At 32.8% G+C, this 18,562-nt stretch overlaps 1 protein-coding gene and 1 long non-coding RNA gene across 2 annotated transcripts in view; both read left to right on the top strand.

Moving 5' to 3' along the window:
• LOC126891863 (uncharacterized) overlaps positions 1-18,562 on the top strand; it is a 100,247-nt gene that overhangs the window by 67,460 nt on the left and 14,225 nt on the right. The window lies entirely within an intron of this gene.
• LOC126891864 (uncharacterized) lies at positions 10,934-12,960 on the top strand. Its single transcript, XR_007700601.1, has 2 exons — positions 10,934-11,696; positions 11,850-12,960. It is a non-coding gene; the product is annotated as an uncharacterized LOC126891864 (long non-coding RNA).

Here is an 18,562-nt window from a genome sequence, read left to right as displayed (position 1 = left end):
TTTTGTTCTTCTTCTTCTTCTTATACTTGTAGATCTGTCGATCTGTTAATTCCGACGTTGAAGTATTTCTTGAGAGGGAGACTGCCAGCTATCTCTCCATCTTTTTGGTTTCCCTCTAGCGCAATTCTTGGTAGTCTGTGCTCCTCTATTCTTTTTACATGACTGAACCATTCTCTTCGTCTTTGCCTGCCCCATCTGACTACATCTTGCACGCCACATTGTTCCCTGATGGTGTTGTTTCGTATTCTATCTCTTCTTGTCTTCTCTGCTATTGCTCTTAGTGTCTTCATTTCGGCTGTTCGTAGCATGCTTTTCGTTTTATTGGTGTCTTCTTTTGATTCAATGCCATAGGTCATGACAGGTCTGATGCAAGTTTTATAAATTCTAACTTTGCTATGCATTCTCATATATGGGTTATTCCAGACCACATCTCTCAAACATCCGGACAAGACAGCGGCCTTGTTAATTTGTCCTCTTAGGTCTCTGGCTGGGTCATGATAACTTGACAACTATACACCTAGATATTTGAACCAGTTTTGCTGTTCTATGGGTTTCCTCTCTACCACGAACTTGCATCTAATTGGGTCTTTCGCAATGGTAATGCATTTTGTTTTTGCCTGGATATGTTCATGTTGAGTCGTCGACATGCTTGATAGAATCGACAAAGTTGTCTTTGTAGGTCATCCTCGTCCTCTGCAATCAGGGCTGCATCATCCGCATAGCACACTATACTGATTCTACTGCGGCCAAGTCTGTATCCTAGTTGAAGCGATTCCACATCTTCTATTATTTCATCCATTAGCATATTGAATAGAAATGGACTGAGGCTGTCTCCCTGCCTGATTTCTCCTGATGTTGGTATGTTGGCCGTAGTGGTGTCGTTTGTTTTAATTTTTGTTTGTTTTAATATTAACAAAACAAGAACATACTATTTTGAGTAATCGAGACTAGTCGCATTCGATTCAGCGACCAAAAATACACCAGAGAAGACCTTAACACTATCAATTTATTTACAAGACTTCTAATAATTCCTGAAAAATAACTAATTTTACCATAATTTGTTAATAACAATTAAACGCACCATATTTGGGCTTCCAGACTACTTCCGTTGGATTCAGCGACCCAAAAAACCTATAATACCACCATCAAATCACGGTGAGCTATAATTTCCCACGGGACCCCTATGTTGCAACTAGACTATTAGGAGATTCTTAGCAGAATTCTAGCAATTCTATGTCTATAATCTTAATATAATATTCTTCTTCTTCAAGTGCCATCTCCGCAACGGAGGTCGGCAATCATCATAGCTATGCGGACTTTGGAGACGGCTGCTCTGAAAAGTTCGTTTGATGTACACCTGGTTCCAAAAAAAAACTGATACGACTCTTGAAGCGTATTTTGTAGAAAATTGAGCAGTGTATTTTGAAGGATAAATACTTAATATTTACATACTGTCAATGTCACTGCCAAATCTTAAAATTTGTCAGATAACTTATTCTTTTCGACCCATACGAACTGTCAGTATTGACAGTTCTGGTTCATCCTCAAAAAATGGCTCCACACGCTAGCAAAGAACTAAAAGCAAGAATTGTAACAAAATTAGAAGATGGTTGGTCACTATCTGCAGTAGCAAACCATTTTAACGTAAGCAGAACAACAGTTTTTTTATATTAATAAAAGATGGAGAGAACAAGAGACTCTCGAAAGAAAGCAAGGTTCTGGAAGACCAAAAATATCTACCGCTCATGAAGATCGTACGCTTTTGGAAAGATTAGAAGAGAATCCTTTTGAAGATGCGAAAACTGCAAGAATTATGTCACAGTTTCCGGGAATAAAGACAACAACTTGGCTTAGGTACCGAACTGCAGCAAAAAACAAGCTTTTACACCAGAACAGAAGCAGTCAAGACTTTTATTTGCTTTAAACCATCAGCTACAAAATCAAGATTTTTGGGATGTGATAATATTTACAGATGAGAAAATTTTTCAATCTTATAAAAAGGGCAAAATTGGGGTGTATAGACCAGATAATAATAGATTTAATCCTCTATATGTTGATAGATATCGAGCAGCTGGTCATTTTAGCGTCAACGTATTGGGATGGATTTCGTCTAGAGGAATGGGAATTGTATGGCGTATTGATGGCAGGTTGTTGGGCAGACTTATCTGAATATTCTAGAAAACATGATGTTTCCCAGTGTAGAACAGTTGTATCCAGAAAATAATTTTATCCTCCAACAAGATAATTGTCCTGTTCACACTGCAAATATTATAAACCAGTGGCTCCAGAATAACAACGTCGAAACCTTACCATGGCCCAGCTACAGTCCAGATTTAAACCCAATCGCGAATGTCTGGGGGGTTATTGTAAAACGGTTGTATCAACGTAAGTTTTTACCTCAAAATGCTGAAGAGCTGTGGCACAGTATACAACAGGTTTGGGAAGAGCTCGCTGAAGAAAACAATTTCATAGTTCCTTTCACGCAGATGGACCGAAGACTACAAGCTGTTATCAATGCTGCTGGAGATATCACAAAATATTAATTTTATTTTTATATACCTAAATTTAGTATAGTTTTGATCTTCCAAACTGTGACATAATTCTTGCAGTTTTCGCATCTTCAAGAGGATTCTCTTTTAATCTCTCCAAAAGCATACGATCTTCATGAGCGGCAGATATTTTTGGTCTTCCAGACCATCGCTTTCTTTCGAGAGTTTCTTATTCCCTCCATTTTTATTAATAGAAAAACTGTGGTTCTGATTATGTTAAAATCTTTTGCTGCATATGTTAGTGCCCAGTTATCTTTTAATTTGGTTACAATTCTTGCTTCAATATATTGTTGAGTTAACCCTAACAACACACAACATTCCAGGAATGTACTACCAAAGTTCTATCAATATTTGAATGTCCTGGACATTTAGGGAACATTCGGTGAACATCTGTTTAAATTATTCCTGGAATGTTACCATAAGACATTCTGTGAACATACTACCAATGTTCCTATATTTTAAGTTGCGAAATAATACATACGTGTAAGAGATACAACATTACTTATAACATACCAGACAAACTAAGTGACATTTTAGGCCTACAGTGCAATAATATGTCAAATTTAAAGAGTTTACCAAGATTATAAACATACAAATGTAATAAAAATTATTGTTCGCGAATATTCAATTTGGAATGCGATTTTGTTAATAAAAAAAATACTTATAACTTATGCAAAACCCAAGAGAGGCATTTATATTTATTTCTTTTGCGTTCATTTTCAAATTCGCCGTGCATATATTTTTGTGCATGGCGCTTGAGAGGGCATCACGTGACTAAAAACGACCAACCATCGACCTCGCTTCGGCCATCTTGGCATCTTCATCTTGGCGACCTTGCCTTGCCGTGGATTGTTTTTAGTTGTTTGTATTATTTGTGCTTTTTAAGAATATTTTTTTAATTCGGATACTTTTATAATAGCTTTAATAGTATTATTAATATAGTGCATAAAATGGTGTCCTGTTTTTAACGCAGTTGGAGTAGCAGAAACAAATGTAGATAAAAAAATCTGCAGGAATAACGTTTCAATTATGACAGAAGCTCCAAACAAATGACTGAATGAAAAGCCCTATTAAAAGGTTAGTATGCAAATATGTAAACGAAAGCATGCCCTGTATTTCAGAAAATAAATTAATACTATTAATACCCTAATAATACTATTCATAAAAAATCTTTTAAGTAACGTAGATATAACAAAGTGAATAAAAGGCATAAATCAGAAGAATTATTATTTTATTTTATAAGTTAATAATTGGTCATATCCATTTATTATTTTAATAATAATTGTGAATAAGCCACAAACTTCGCTTATTCCTAACTAAAATAGTAAATAGAGATAGGTAATAACAAAAGGATTTATAAAACTAAAATAATTCTTTTTGCGTTTTTGCTAGTGTATGCGTTTATAAATAGGATGGTAGACCACACACTATAATATGCAGTACCAACTAATGTGTGTGTGTGTTCACAAAGAGGGGATGGCATTAGATAAACTTTTTGCCACAGATATTTACCAACTAATGAATACACAGAATATTATAGTCGATTTGCTAAACTCAGTCTCAGTACTAATTACTGTAATTTTGGCAAAATTGGCCAAAAACAAAAAAAATTACCTACTAAAATCACTAGCCAGTTGTGTCTGAGTTTGGGGAACCGACTATACTAATAAACAATTTCTAAGCTGTTTTATAATAATTTTGTGAGTTCATTAATCATATTTTTTATTTAAAACTAAAATTTGTTAATAATGCTTAGTAATGCATATATTTTGTATTTTTAGCTTTCCAGAAGATCCTGCGAAGAAGACATGAAGTATAGATCAGATTTGTTAATAGAGGAGTATGTTCAAAACACTTTTTAGAAAAAGATATTGACAGAACTTCACTTTCATCTGTTCGTTTGAGAGACTGTGCTGTTCCAATAGCTTATGCCACACAGGTATATGCATAACCTAATTAATAATACAGTCCGTACAATATAGATACTGTTGTAATTCATTATCTACATCGGAGATCTAAGTTGACATTGTTGCCCAACTACAAAAAATTTTTGAATTCATTTTAAGTCAAATATATCACATAATTATTGCGAAGTAGATTATACAACAAAACAGATTAATATTCAATGTAAATAAATAAAAACATCAGAAATCGAAAACCAGAATTAAGGTATAATCTTATGTTACAGTTATTAAGGTACCAAGGGTATTATAGGGATATACGTTGACCGAAAGCGTTATTATTATAATACCTGTGGTGCCTTCAACGTTTAATGCCCGACTAAATTATTCTTTATATGCGAAAAATTTGAATGAATTTTGAATTGATTAGTTTTTAAATAAGTACATTTACCAGTAACAGTAGTAACGTAATTGTGGTAACCATAGTTTTACTTAGGTTGATATTTGTCAACTTGACAGTATCTAAGTCGTTATTTAAATTTAATGCCCAAGGGCGTTATATCGTACTTAACAGACTTCGAAATGTCATTATTTGTCAAATAATGTACCAGTAGGACATTAAAGTAAATAATAAAAACAATAAATATAATGAATACTAAATACTTATTTGTTTGTGAAAAATCTATTTCTTTGTGGCTTTTTTGTAATTAATTATTCTAATGGGGAAATAAGCCACAATTTACTTGAAAAAATAATTTTATTAAGGTTTCTACTTCCACATCGGATGTCGTTGTCAAAATACAAAATGTTCATTATTATTATTTTATTTATTAAATATTATTTATGCATATTATTACCTGTAAATAATATTTCTTCTGATTGTTAATTGTAAAGGATAGAAAAATTACCTTTTATTTTATTTTCTTTTAGAATCAGCTGAGAGAAGTGGTCTACAAAAAACCAGAAAGGAAACGGAATATGTGGCTACGAAAAGCAAAAGAAAGGTTTACAAAGCAAATGTGACACATTTTTTTATAATATTTAGGAATGTCGGCAAATTACATTAAAAAATGTATGTAAAGATTTTTTGCAATAAAAATGTTTATATTTATCAAGGATGTATTATTTGGTATGGCCATATATCGTCAATGATGTGACAGTACCTCCTATCTGTTTTTTTCAAGAGATTTGTAAGATAGACTAAAAACTTGTTTCGGCCACCTCCTGTTTTCATATATTTTTTGACTTGTTTTGCAGTAAATTCAACTATCTATTTACTACAAAAAAGTCAGAATACGTACGAAACCAGAAAGTGACCTTAAAAAATGTTTTTCGTCTCCTGCAAACCTCATGAAAAAACATATAGGAGGTATTGTCACATTACTGACGATATATTTCAGTGAATGTCTAAAAAATATACTGTGAATGTTCAAAGAACGTTCGTAGACATTCATGGAATGTTCTAACAAGACATTCAGTCTAAAAATATACTGTGAATGTCCAAAGAACATTCATGGAATGTTCCAACAAGACATTCAGTCTAAAAAATAGACTGTGAATGTCCAAAGAACATTCGTAGACATTCATGGAATGTTCCAACAGAACATTCTAAGAATATTTAAAATGCTGACACAGCACTTTCCTGGTACTTTCCAGGGACATTCGTGTGCATTTGGGGACATTCCAGGAATGTTTTCAATGTCCTGTGTGTACATTCTAGGAACATTCATGGAATGTTTTGTGTTATTAGGGAAGTCGTTTGTTTTATTCCAATAATAACAATAAAAAAGAATGTGTGTGTACTTTGTACGCACGTAAGAAGTTATACTTCTATTATATGATTTCTTAAAAATAAATATACTTTATACTGTTTGTTTTAATTTTTTTAAACACCAAACTAATTTTGTGCTTACCGGTTTCAAAAAAATAAAAAAAAGTATAGGATTGCTCTGGATTCGAAGATCCTCTACTATAAAAATATAAATTTCACCTAATTTTATCACGACTTGGAATAATCGAGGTATCTGACAACTTTTTTAGTTGTTATTGTGGACATATACAAAGAAACCTATCGGCTTCTCCCAAGAGTTGGGAGCCGTTTTTAATAATTATTAACAATGCAGTGCAAAAACGCTTGCACTACAAATCTTAATAGATTATAACTTAATACTTGTTCTCTATTTCTTAAGTTTTTATTTATTTACATTGAACATTAATTTGTTTTGTTGTATAATCCACGTTTACAATAATTATGTGATCTATTTTATGTAAAAACTATCATATAAATACTCTTTATAAAATACAGGAATTCAAAATAATACAAACATTTAGACCTTAATAATTAGCACAATTTATGAATTAACATAATATGTAATCAGTTGTTTGTTGTTTGTTTATTTTATTATTTGTCTGTCATAATAAATATAATGTCAGATCAATCAAATACACTGCTCAACATGATCAAATCTTACTAAGAGTCGTATCAGTTTTTTAGGAACCGGGTGTACAGCTGGTTCCTAAAAAAACTGATACGACTCTTAGTAAGATTTGATTATTTTGAGCAGTGTATGGTTGATGTGACATTATATTATATTTATTATGACAGACAAATAATAAAATAAACAAACAAACCAGAGACATATAAAAGGATAGACTTGGCTAGGGATATGCCACTCAATGCATTGGGGTGTAACGTCGACATAGGATTGAGTGGTCTCGCCATCTTTGTCAGTCACATGCGCGGTCCCGTTTGCCTTGGTTAAAAGAGATAGATAGACCACCGATCGACTGTTTCCATCCTGTTTTCGCCTTACGCTTTTTTGGTGAGTATGCCGAGTCTACGCTTAATATGTCAATGAAACAAACATCCATTTTTTGACGTTGAACAAAATAAGTTATGTGACAAATTTTAAGATTTGGCAGTGACAGTGACAGAATGTAAATATTAATTATTATTTAACCTTCAAAGTACACTGCTCAATTTTCACTAGTAATACCACTAGAGGTCAAATTATTTCCGGAAATTTTTTTGAGATCATGAATATTTTGAAACTTTCCCGAGTCGCAGACGAGGGAAATTTTCTAAAAATATTCATGATCAAAAAAAAATTTCCGGATATTAATTTGACTTCGCGTGGTATTCGGTAAGAAAATTCCACACCAAATTGTGGTGGGAAATCAAATATTTTTAAAATTTATTTCAACAAGTTTCGATACCATCCTGCGATAATTCTGAAATTTTTACTCATTGTAGTTGCATGAAAATGTCAATCTAAAGCGTAACATAATATATTTTTCTATTTTATGTCATTTTTGGATTACTACAGGTGGTAGAAAGTTATAATTTTATCAAATTTAATGTGTTTTGTAGTTTCGGTAATGGCCATGTAATGGCTTCTCAGCCTGCCCTTTAAGATATTGTTTTCTACTCATTGTAGTTACACGGTAATGCAGTTTTATAATGAAATATATTACAGTCTTTGATTTTTTTATTTACTTCGGGCTACTACAAGTGGTAGAAAATAAAAAAAATATTAGTTTTACGGTTACATACCTACAGGAACAGATTACATAATAATATTCAGTTTGTTTTCACACCAATGGACTCTTAGCCTATTAAACTATTGATTACCACTGATTGTAGTAGCTCAAAAGTGCCATTTAGGGACAAAAAATATAATATTTTATTTTATAGTTACTTGAGCTTAGGACAAGTGGTAGAAAATTATAATTTTAGAGGTTTTTCGGGAAGCTGCATGAACAGATTAATAGCGCGCCATAGCTTTGTCAGCAATTATTTAGGCTTTCAAATTCGTAATTTCTACTCATTGTAGTTGCATGGGAATACCATTTTAAGATAGAAAATAGTATATTCTTCAATTTTACATAAGTTTTGAGTAACTACAAGTGATAGAAAATTATTTTTTGGCGTTTTTCTTAACGTGCGTTATGCGCGTTTTAATGGTATGGAATTCATAACCAGCGTCAGCAAGCATCAATCATAGGAGGCTGTGATCATTATATTTTGACACTTCAAAACATCAAAAAAAAACTCGCGTTTTGTTACAATAAATAATATTGCACAGTCAGTAAAACCAATAAAATTCTTTGTTTAAAAAATGAGTCGATTTGAAAATCATACAATATGCAAAATATGCGTGAAATTATCTGATGTAAAGATCAATCATCGTACCATGGCTTATTTATTTGAATTAATAGAGGATTGTGGCTTCAACTTAAAGAAAGAAAATCTGTTCCAAATTGTCCACGAATATTTGCGTCTAAACTACGCAAAATTGAAAGTACTGAATGGGAAAAAGGTAAATAAATTAGTGTCTAAATATTATATATATTTTATTAGACATAGAAACTTAATTGAAAACATTCAAAGTGCTGCATTTTCGCCATTAAGAAGAGAGGAGGTGTCCGAAGAATATAGAAAATATCTTAGCTTTGTAACTAAAATGAATCAAAACTAAATTATGTAAATAAATAAAAACCAGTCTGTCAAAAATGTTTTGTTATTGTAAACGTCAAAAAATTTCCACTATAATTCGCTGTTGGGTACCCCACGAGCAAAAAATTTCCGATAAAATACCTCCGTTGCCATGGTGATCTGTCAAAATAACGTATTTTGATTGGTTCAAAATTACAGGTGTGGAATTTTCTACAAAATACGCTTTAAGAGTCGTATCAGTTTTTTTTTGAACCAGCTGTACATCTGTTCCATTCTCTCAGGTTGCTCAGCCACGATATTCTGCGTCTCCCTACGCTTCTCTTTCCTTGAATCTTTCCCTGCATAATCAATTGGAGTAAGCTGTATCTCTCTCCACGTGTAATATGTCCGACATATTTCAATTTTCTTGTTTTGATTGTATTTAATTTGATTAAATGTTTCTGTTTTTGTGGATATTCCGATTGGCCTGTGGATTAGGTTTTTTAAAACTATCCTTTGAAGTCCTGGGGTTCATCAAAAACTGCTTCATAGCTTAATATGGAAGCAGAACAACTGCACTGGCACTTTCGCAGATAGAGGCCCAGCGTAATCGCTTGTTTCACCCACGTGACGCTTACCAAATGAAATCTTTCCGCGTACCATCAGTGGTACGCGTACCACCGGTTGGTAACCCCTGGTCTAGTCGATAGTACTCAGTTTTTGCTACCACATGACGAGAAAAGCCAGAATTTATGAAGAAGTGACATTCCTTATTTTTCCCCTGTACTCTTCAATTTCAATTTTAAAACATTTGTAGAAATCCAAGGAAGGTTTAAAAGGTGAGAAAATGTGAGTAAATTGCAAAAAAATACTAAAAATACGAATGTTATACAGTTATAATAAACTCCTTTAGATTGACGTCACTAAGAACTGCAGCTATTTTGGCGACTATTTATTTTTTACGTTGACCATTAATGAGTTTTAATCCCAACCAGTGAGAACTTTTTTTATTTTTTAAATCCCTACCTTTTTATATTTTATTATTCTAAATCTTATAAATGATTAAAGAAATCAATCAAATTAAAATGAAATAAGTAACCAGTCTTCCACAGTTACTTCAAACATAGTCTGTAATTTTTAAAGCGAATACTTCTTATCGCTACCCAAGATAATAATGATAATAAATAAAGTAGACTAAAATAAAATAAGGTAATCTTCTTTTATTCGTCACAAACCAGTAGATTAATGTTTATAACATAATAATAATCAAAATTAAGTAATTAAATGTAAATATAAGATAAAAATGAAAATGTAAATAATGAATACATTCTATGGTATATTTAAGACATTACATCAAACAAAGTGACAAAATCGGCTAATTTGAAATAATTGCCATGTATCTAACATAACATTTGACAGTTTAATATCCTCATATACCAGGGGTGGCCAAACTCCTTGAAAGTCCCCTAATAGCACACGACGTCCTTTGGACGTCCAAAATAGGTCCATTTTTGGTCCTTACGTCCATGGACTATAAACGGACGTCCTTTGGACGTCCCATGTTGGACGTCCTTCGGAAGGAATAAATATGGACGTCCTTTGGACGTCCGACGTTGGACGTCCTTCGGGCGGAATAAATATGGACGTCCTTTGGACGTCCGACGTTGAACGTCCTTTGGACGTCCATACTGGACGAAATACGGACGTTTTATGAACGCTTATATATTTTATATTGGACACATTATTACGGGATCAAATAGCAAAATAATTCAATAAAATATTAACTTACGCGTTAACTTTACGTTAATGAAATACAGTCAAACCTGTCAGTAACGGCCACTAAAATGAAAGAACTATTGGCTGATATAGAAAGGTGGCCGTTATTGCCAGTTTTTGTAGTCTAGATATACAGTAAAACTTGTGTTACTGGCCACCTGATAAAATCGGCCACCTGTACTAACGGCCAATTTAAAAATTCCCCAAACCAATTATATCTAGACTACAAAAACTGGCAATACCGGTCACCTTTCTACATCGGCCAATAGCTTTTTCATTTTTAGTGGCCGTTACTGACAGGTTTTACTGTAATTGGTTTGGGGAATTTTTAAACTGGCCGTTAGTACAGGTGGCCGGTGTTTGCAGGGGGCCGGTAACACAGGTTTTACTGTAGTTTAAATCGAAAAGATTAAATCTTAATTCAAAATTGTATATATACAATTATTACAATTATAAACTATATATAGTTTAGTATCCAAAACATGTTTTTGATTTTATGTAATGTAATGAAAATCTTATTTGTAAATTATTGGTTACAACTGTTTAACAATAGGAAATATTCAAGAATAAATAAAATAAAAGTTTAATCCTAACAACACAAAACATTCCAGGAATGTAGGTACTACCGTTCTATTCCGTGAACATCTATCTGATTAAATTATGGGTGGAAAGTTACCACAAGATATTCTATGAACATAGTACAATGTCTTCCTGGAGGGGTAAAATTTTCCATTACAAGATTTTAAGAGAGGCCATTTACTATTCAATTTGCGTTCATTTTCAAATTTGCCGCGCGAGTATCTATGTAGTGTCACGTGGTCATTGGCATTCATTGGTCATCACATTTCATATATTTATTTCATTTTCATGGGATAACCGATAACTTAAAAATTTAGTAAAAATTTTGATTGGAAAAAAATGCATCGATAACTGTCGATAAGGGGGTGTGGGAAATGGAAATTAGTGGCTTTTTTGCTGTACTGTCTGCCAGTTTTTGCTCTGGGCTCTGGCTGGATCTCTTGTTTAAACAATTTTGTAAGTATTATAAAATCCGTTTTCAATTTTCTTTATTCTTTATGAAACGAATCATTTATACATGCATATTATTACCTGTAAATAGGTACCTATTTCTTTTGATTTTTAATTGTAAAGAATAGAAAAATTACCGTTCATTTTAATTTTTTTTAGAATCAGCTGAAAGTGGCCTACAAAAAAAAAACCAAGAAGGAAATGTATAGCCTTGTGGCTATGAAAGGCAAACGAGAGATATAAAAAGTGTATTGGCTAGTTGGAAGAAAGTCCACATTGTCCATGCATAATAAGTTATTACTTTATCAACAAATATCAAGAAGATGCAGGGTCACGAGCATCAACTTCATAAGTTCAAGAATATCGAGGAAATCCAGCTCCTCGATACTACTGGGCAAACTAGAAGATTGAAGAGGACAAATCCTTTTGAACTAGTTTGAGTGATAGGTGATAGTGAAAAACGGAGCATAGTGCTTGTGTGCTGTGCCTGTGTATGTTAGAATAATAGTGCACGATCTTGTTAGATTAGATAAGAGACGCTATGGGGTAAGCTCTTCATTTTAAGAAACAGTAGTAATTTAGGTTAAATTAAAATTGCTCATTGGTCAGTTATGACCAGATTGTTTTTTTATGTTTGGCAAAAAGGACTTAAGTCAGAATTGCACATTGATAATGTTTTGATGATTTCTGGACCAGAAAAAAACTGTTGTAGATGTAAACTGTATGTACAGTAGAATCTACTACAGTACTGTAGAAATCATCAAAACATTATCGATGTGCAATTCTGACTTAAGCCCTTTTTCCCAAACATCAGAGAATTGTAATGTACAATAATTCTCCTATCTGCTTTTTCATGAATTTTGTAGGAGACGAAAAACCATTTTTAGGATCGTCTGCTTTCACATGTAAATTTTGACATGTTTTGTAGTAAATAGATAGTTGAATTTACTACAAAACATGTCAAAAAATATATGAAAACAGGAGGTGACTATAAAAAAAGTTTTTAGTCTCTCTTACAAAACTCATGAAAAACAAATCGGAGATATGTCACATCGGTGACTATATCCAGGGAATGTCTAAAAAATATACTTTGATGTCCCAAGAACCAAATATAACCTACAGTCCATCTAATTTACTTACCGTTGCACGTCATTATCTACGCCAGAGATCTAAGTTGACATAGTTGCCAAAGTATAAAAAGATCCTGAATCCATTTTAAATCAAATTTATCACATAATTATTGTAAACGTGGATTATACAACAAAACAAATTAATATTCAATGTACATAAGTAAAAACTTAAGAAATAGAGAACAAGAATTAAGTTATAATCTTTTAAGATTTGCAGTGCAAGCGTTTTTGCACTGCATTGTTAATAATTAAAAAACGGCAACTCTTGGCAAAAAGCCGGTAGGTTTCTTTGTATAAGTATGTCTACAATAACAACTAAAAAAGTTGTCAGATACCTCGATTATTCCAAGTCGTTATAAAATTAGGTGAAATTTATATTTTTATAGTAGAGGATCTTTTTATAGTAAAGTAAATAATAAAAACAGTAAATATAATAAATAAAACAGATACTTATAGTAAAGAATATAAACAAATATGAAGTGTCATCACCGCAACTGTCAAATAAATGTTACCAATTTATTCTAAAATGTCACCTTCGTTCGATTACAGTTACAGTGTGATCCGAACAAATCTGCTTCATAAAAACACTTTATAATCTATTTATACAAATTAAATGAAACATATTATTGTGTATTTCTTTAGGTTAACATTAATAGAAATCTTCAAATATTATTTCTACTCGTATATAATAAAATATGTCTAGTGGCTGTAATTCCAGTGTACTCGGCAAAGTGATTCTAAAAAAGAACACACCTACCGCCTAAATATTTCGTGTTGGTATCATGCGACGTCACAGGCTACGACGCGGATGACGCGCAACAGTTTTAGTAAATTAGACGAAGTATGTACATATATACAGGGTGTAACAAAAATACAGGTCATAAATTTAATCACATATTCTGGGACCAAAAATAGTTTGATTGGACCTAACTTACCTTAGTACAAATGTGCACACAAGAAAAGTTACAGCCCTTTGATGTTATATAAATATTATATATATAATAGCACTAAGGGCCTTAGAGGCCCATGGCTAGAAAAGTTTGTTTTTTTTTCTTCATTTTCACGTTTCTTTATGTACTGAGATCTTCTCTGGCTTGATATGTGATTTTTCTTCATTCCTTCCTGTTATTCATTTTTCTTTTCTGACCCTGTAGCACCATTCTTTCCAAATCTTTTTCGACCTCTTGCTTCCATCTATTTTTCGGCCTTCCTCTTCTCTTTCTTGAAGTTGTAGTGTAGTTTAGTACCCTTTTTGGAGTCCTCGTGTTTGGCATCCTTTCAATGTGACCTCGCCATCTAAGTCTCTGTGCCTTTATCACTCATTTGAAGTTACAAGATGAAGTGATTTTTTCCAATATATCGAAAACTATTAGAGATTTTTTATTGAAAATGGACATGTGGCATTATTATGGCAGCAGTATCTTACGAAAAAACTATAGTAAAATTTGGACACCCCATAAAAATTTTATAGGGGTTTTGTTCCTATAAACCCCCCCCCCCCAAACTTTTGTGCATGTTTCAATTTAATTATTATTGTAGTACCATTTAAACACAACGTTTTAAAAACTTTTTTGCCTCTTATTGCTTTTTCGAAAAGTCAATTTTTATCGAAATATTTTGAATATTTTTTAAATCCACCACATATTTGTATATGGTTAAGTACGATTATGGAGACTTAATAATAATATGCAGACTTATTTATGCTTTACATTGTTAGGTATATTTTGAACCATAGTAAAAAAGAAGCCAGATCTCGATAAAACGTGCCTTATCGAAAAAATACAAAGAGGCAAAAATGTTTTAAAAACATTCTGTTTAACTAATGGTACCTCAGTAATAGTTTAATTGGAACGTACACAAACATTTGGGGGGTTTAAAGGAACAAAACCCCCATAAAATTTTTATGTAGACATGTTAAAAAAGAAGTCGCAACTCGATAAAAACTGCCTTATCTGAAAAATACTAAGAAACAAAAATATTGAATTTAACTAATGGTACCACAATAATAAAATTGAATTGGAACGTACACAAAAGTTTGGGAGGATCTAAGGGATCAAAACCCCCATAAAATTTTTATGGGGTGCACAAATTTCACCATAATTTTTCTTTAAGATATTCCTGCCATAATAATGCCACATGTCCATTTTCAATAAAAAATCGCTAATAGTTTTCGACATAATCGAAAAAATCTATTTTCATTTTGTAATTTCAAAGGGTTGTAACTTTTTTTATGTGCATATTTGTACTAAGGTAAGTTAGGTTCATTCGAACTATTTTTGGTCCCAGAATATGTGATTTAATTTATGACCTGTATTTTTGTTACACCCTGTATATACAGCCCATTACGCACCAGCTTAAAAATTGGGCATTTTTGATGTCTCAAATTTCCTAAACATGTTGCATCTAAGTGATTTTTTTATAATATTCTAGCCTAGGCCCTAGGCTATAGGTTAAGTACCTCCTTATGCTTGTCATGCACGGGGAGCTATACTGTATATATTATATCACATCGCTCTCTATAGTAATGAGTGAGCCTGCACATACGGAACCATTTGTTTCCTGTCTGCAGGCTCACTCATTACTATAGAGAGCGATATGATATAATGTACATATATTACAGCATAGCTCCCTGTGCATGACAAGCTTAAGGAGGTAACCTATAGCCTAGGCTATAATATTATAAAAAAATCACTTAGATGAAACAACAGGTTTAGGAAATACGAGACATCAAAAATACCCCATATTTAAGGTGGTGCGTTAATTTCTTGGAGAAGTGTATAGTAATTTAATGTAAATAATGTAATATCCAATAATTGTAATTTAATATAAGATGTAATATAAGTTCCTTAAAAAATATATTTTTTATTTCCCACGACATTAGATGGATGTTCGGCAGCAAGACATTGGACCAAACTGGGATGTCCTATGAAGGCCCAATTGACGTCCACCGAATGTCCCTTCGGATGTTAAGTGGACCTCCATTGAACGTTTGGCAACGTGGCATTTGGACCAAAATTGGACGTCCTGTTAAGGTCCAATTCACGTCCCCTAGGACGTCCGGTTAAGGTCCAATTTACTTCCGAATAAGGTCCAATTTACGTCCGATTAAGGTCCCATTTACGTCCGATGAAGGTCCAATTTACGTCCGATGAAGGTCCAATTTACGTCCGATTAAGGTCCAATTTACGTCCGATTAAGGTCCAATTTACGTCCGATTAAGGTCCCATTTACGTCCGATTAAGGTCCAATTTACGTCCTATTAAGGTCCAATTTACGTTCGGTTAAGGTCCAATTTACGTCCGATTAAGGTCCAATTTACGTCCGATTAAGGTCCAATTTATGTCCGATTAAGGTCCAATTTACGTCCGATTAAGGTCCAATTTACGTCCGATTAAGGTCCAATTTACGTCCCCTAGGACGTCCGATTAAGGTCCAAATTACGTCCGATTAAGGTCCAATATACGTCCCCTCGGACCTTAGATGGACGTCCAATGGACGTTCGGTAGCGCGACATTTGGACCAAAATAGGACGTATAAAGGACGTTCCTCGGACGAAAACGGACGTCCAATGGACGTCCCTAAAGTCCGTGAAGGACGTCCAATGGACGTCCATTGGACGTCCTTGTGCTATTAGGGTCCGAGCCATTTTTCAAAATTTGAAATTTTTCGCGAGCCACAATTAAACAATCATTTAAAAAGAAGTGTAAAAAGGTTAAAAAAGGTATTAAATTTTTCTCTTACTGTTTGGACTACACGAATTTTAAAGTGAAATAAATTGGTTCAAATCGTTGTTTCAACTATGCCAATAAATCTACAAGTAGTCTTTACTAATTCAGGATATTTCGATTTTTCATCGTCCTTCCATCTTTTTTTGGGACGGCGTACTGATCTACTACCGTCTCTCAAAAACACTGTCTTTAACACTCTGTGTTCCTCTTATCTTACCACATGGCGTGCCCATCTAATCTTAGCTTTTAGAACTGTCTGTGTAAATTACTGTGTAATCCACCAAGTCGCTGAGTATAGATTTTACTAAAATATTATTTAAATGATTTGATTCTGTGATCTTAAAATTATGATTCTTGGTTTTTTTTATCAAAGTTTTATACAGACATTTATAAATTGGTAATAATTTACTGTTGTGTAAATCTGTATAATTCCTGGTTTCAATGAATGCCTCTGTTAGTGGTGGTGAATTTTTTATTCTCCAATATTTGCTAGTTAAGTTTTCCATGTTTAATTAAGCCAGATTTGTTAAAAGGTCTGACTCAGTGTTTCTTAGCTTTATGCAGTATTTTTGAGCTAAAAATTGTCTACGTAAATTTAATGGGATTTCATTACACTCTGCTAGCATAACGTTTGTTGGAGTGGATACCATTGCACTTAAACATATTCTCAAGCATTTGTACTGTATCAGATCTAATATTTTTAAATTCGTATTGCTTGCTGATCCATATATCCAACACCCATAGTCCACGACTGACCGAATACAAGCATTGTAGAACAATAAAGCTGTTTTGGGGTCTGCACCCCATTTTCTGTTGGTAATACACCTTAGTATATTTATTTTTTTTCACACTTACCTTTGATGTATTGAATATGTTTAGTCCACAGAAGTTTATTATCTAGTACTATCCCTAGATACTTATACTGATTCACCACTGGTATAGTACGCCCACTCGAGGTTACGTTTCCCGGTGCGCGCAACCTATGCCTGGTGAAAAACATAATATTGGATTTTTCTGTGGACATTGTCATATTATTTTCATTTGTCCATTGTATAATAATTTCAACTATATGCCTCAATGACCGTAGACAGTCGTCGTAGGTTTTTTGGGTGGAGTATATACAGATATCATCTGCATATTGTAAACATTTAATGTTTTCGTCAAACAAACTATGAATACTAGCAGAATATAAGTTGAATAATGTTGGACTTAATACTGAACACTGCGGCAGACCTTGATTTACAACTCTTGGTCCGTGTAGTATATTCCTATGATCTTTTAACCATACTGTTCTATTAGTATATAGATTTAATACATTATTACAGATTTTATTATTGAAACCAAGTGAACACATTTTATATTTTAGTAAGTATATTAAGATCTACTGAATCATAAGCTCCTTTTATATCCAGAAACAAACAAACTAGGTACTCATTTTTATACGCGCAATTTGTATATCTGTGACTAGCTTCGTTACTACATCCAATGATCCAAGGCCTCGGCGAAATCCATACTGTGTACTAGGCAAAATACAATTTGATTCTAAAAACCATTCTAGTCGAGCTTTATTTAATCTTTCGAAGGTTTTACGTTTTACTTATACACGACATTAAAGAAATTGGTCGATATGACTTAGATAAATTTTTGTCTTTATTAGCTTTTAATAATGGTAGTATGATATATTTTTTAAAATGATCTATGTATTGCTCTCCTATAATACCCACCAACTATTGAAAATTTCTCCTGAAAAGTAATGAAAAGTAATTGCTTCTTAGCTATTATGGGTAAATTATAAATTAATTCATAGGTAATAAAATCATAGCCAGGAGAAATATTCTTTGTTGTTTTCATTTCAACCTAGAAATCTTCAAGATATACATATTATATGCATATTATTATCTATTGTCTTTAATATATTTGGTACATAAGTCGGTGCATATGTATCTAATAATTCCTCAATAATTGATTGCTTTAGTGGAGGTTTTTTGTAAGTGTTATTCTTATTTGATATTTT

This window comes from Diabrotica virgifera, chromosome 9 (genome assembly GCF_917563875.1).
Source record: "Diabrotica virgifera virgifera chromosome 9, PGI_DIABVI_V3a".
NCBI classification, from domain to species: domain Eukaryota; kingdom Metazoa; phylum Arthropoda; class Insecta; order Coleoptera; family Chrysomelidae; genus Diabrotica; species Diabrotica virgifera.
Note: the sequence above shows the minus strand (reverse complement) of the source record. Positions and strands in the feature narration are given on the sequence as shown.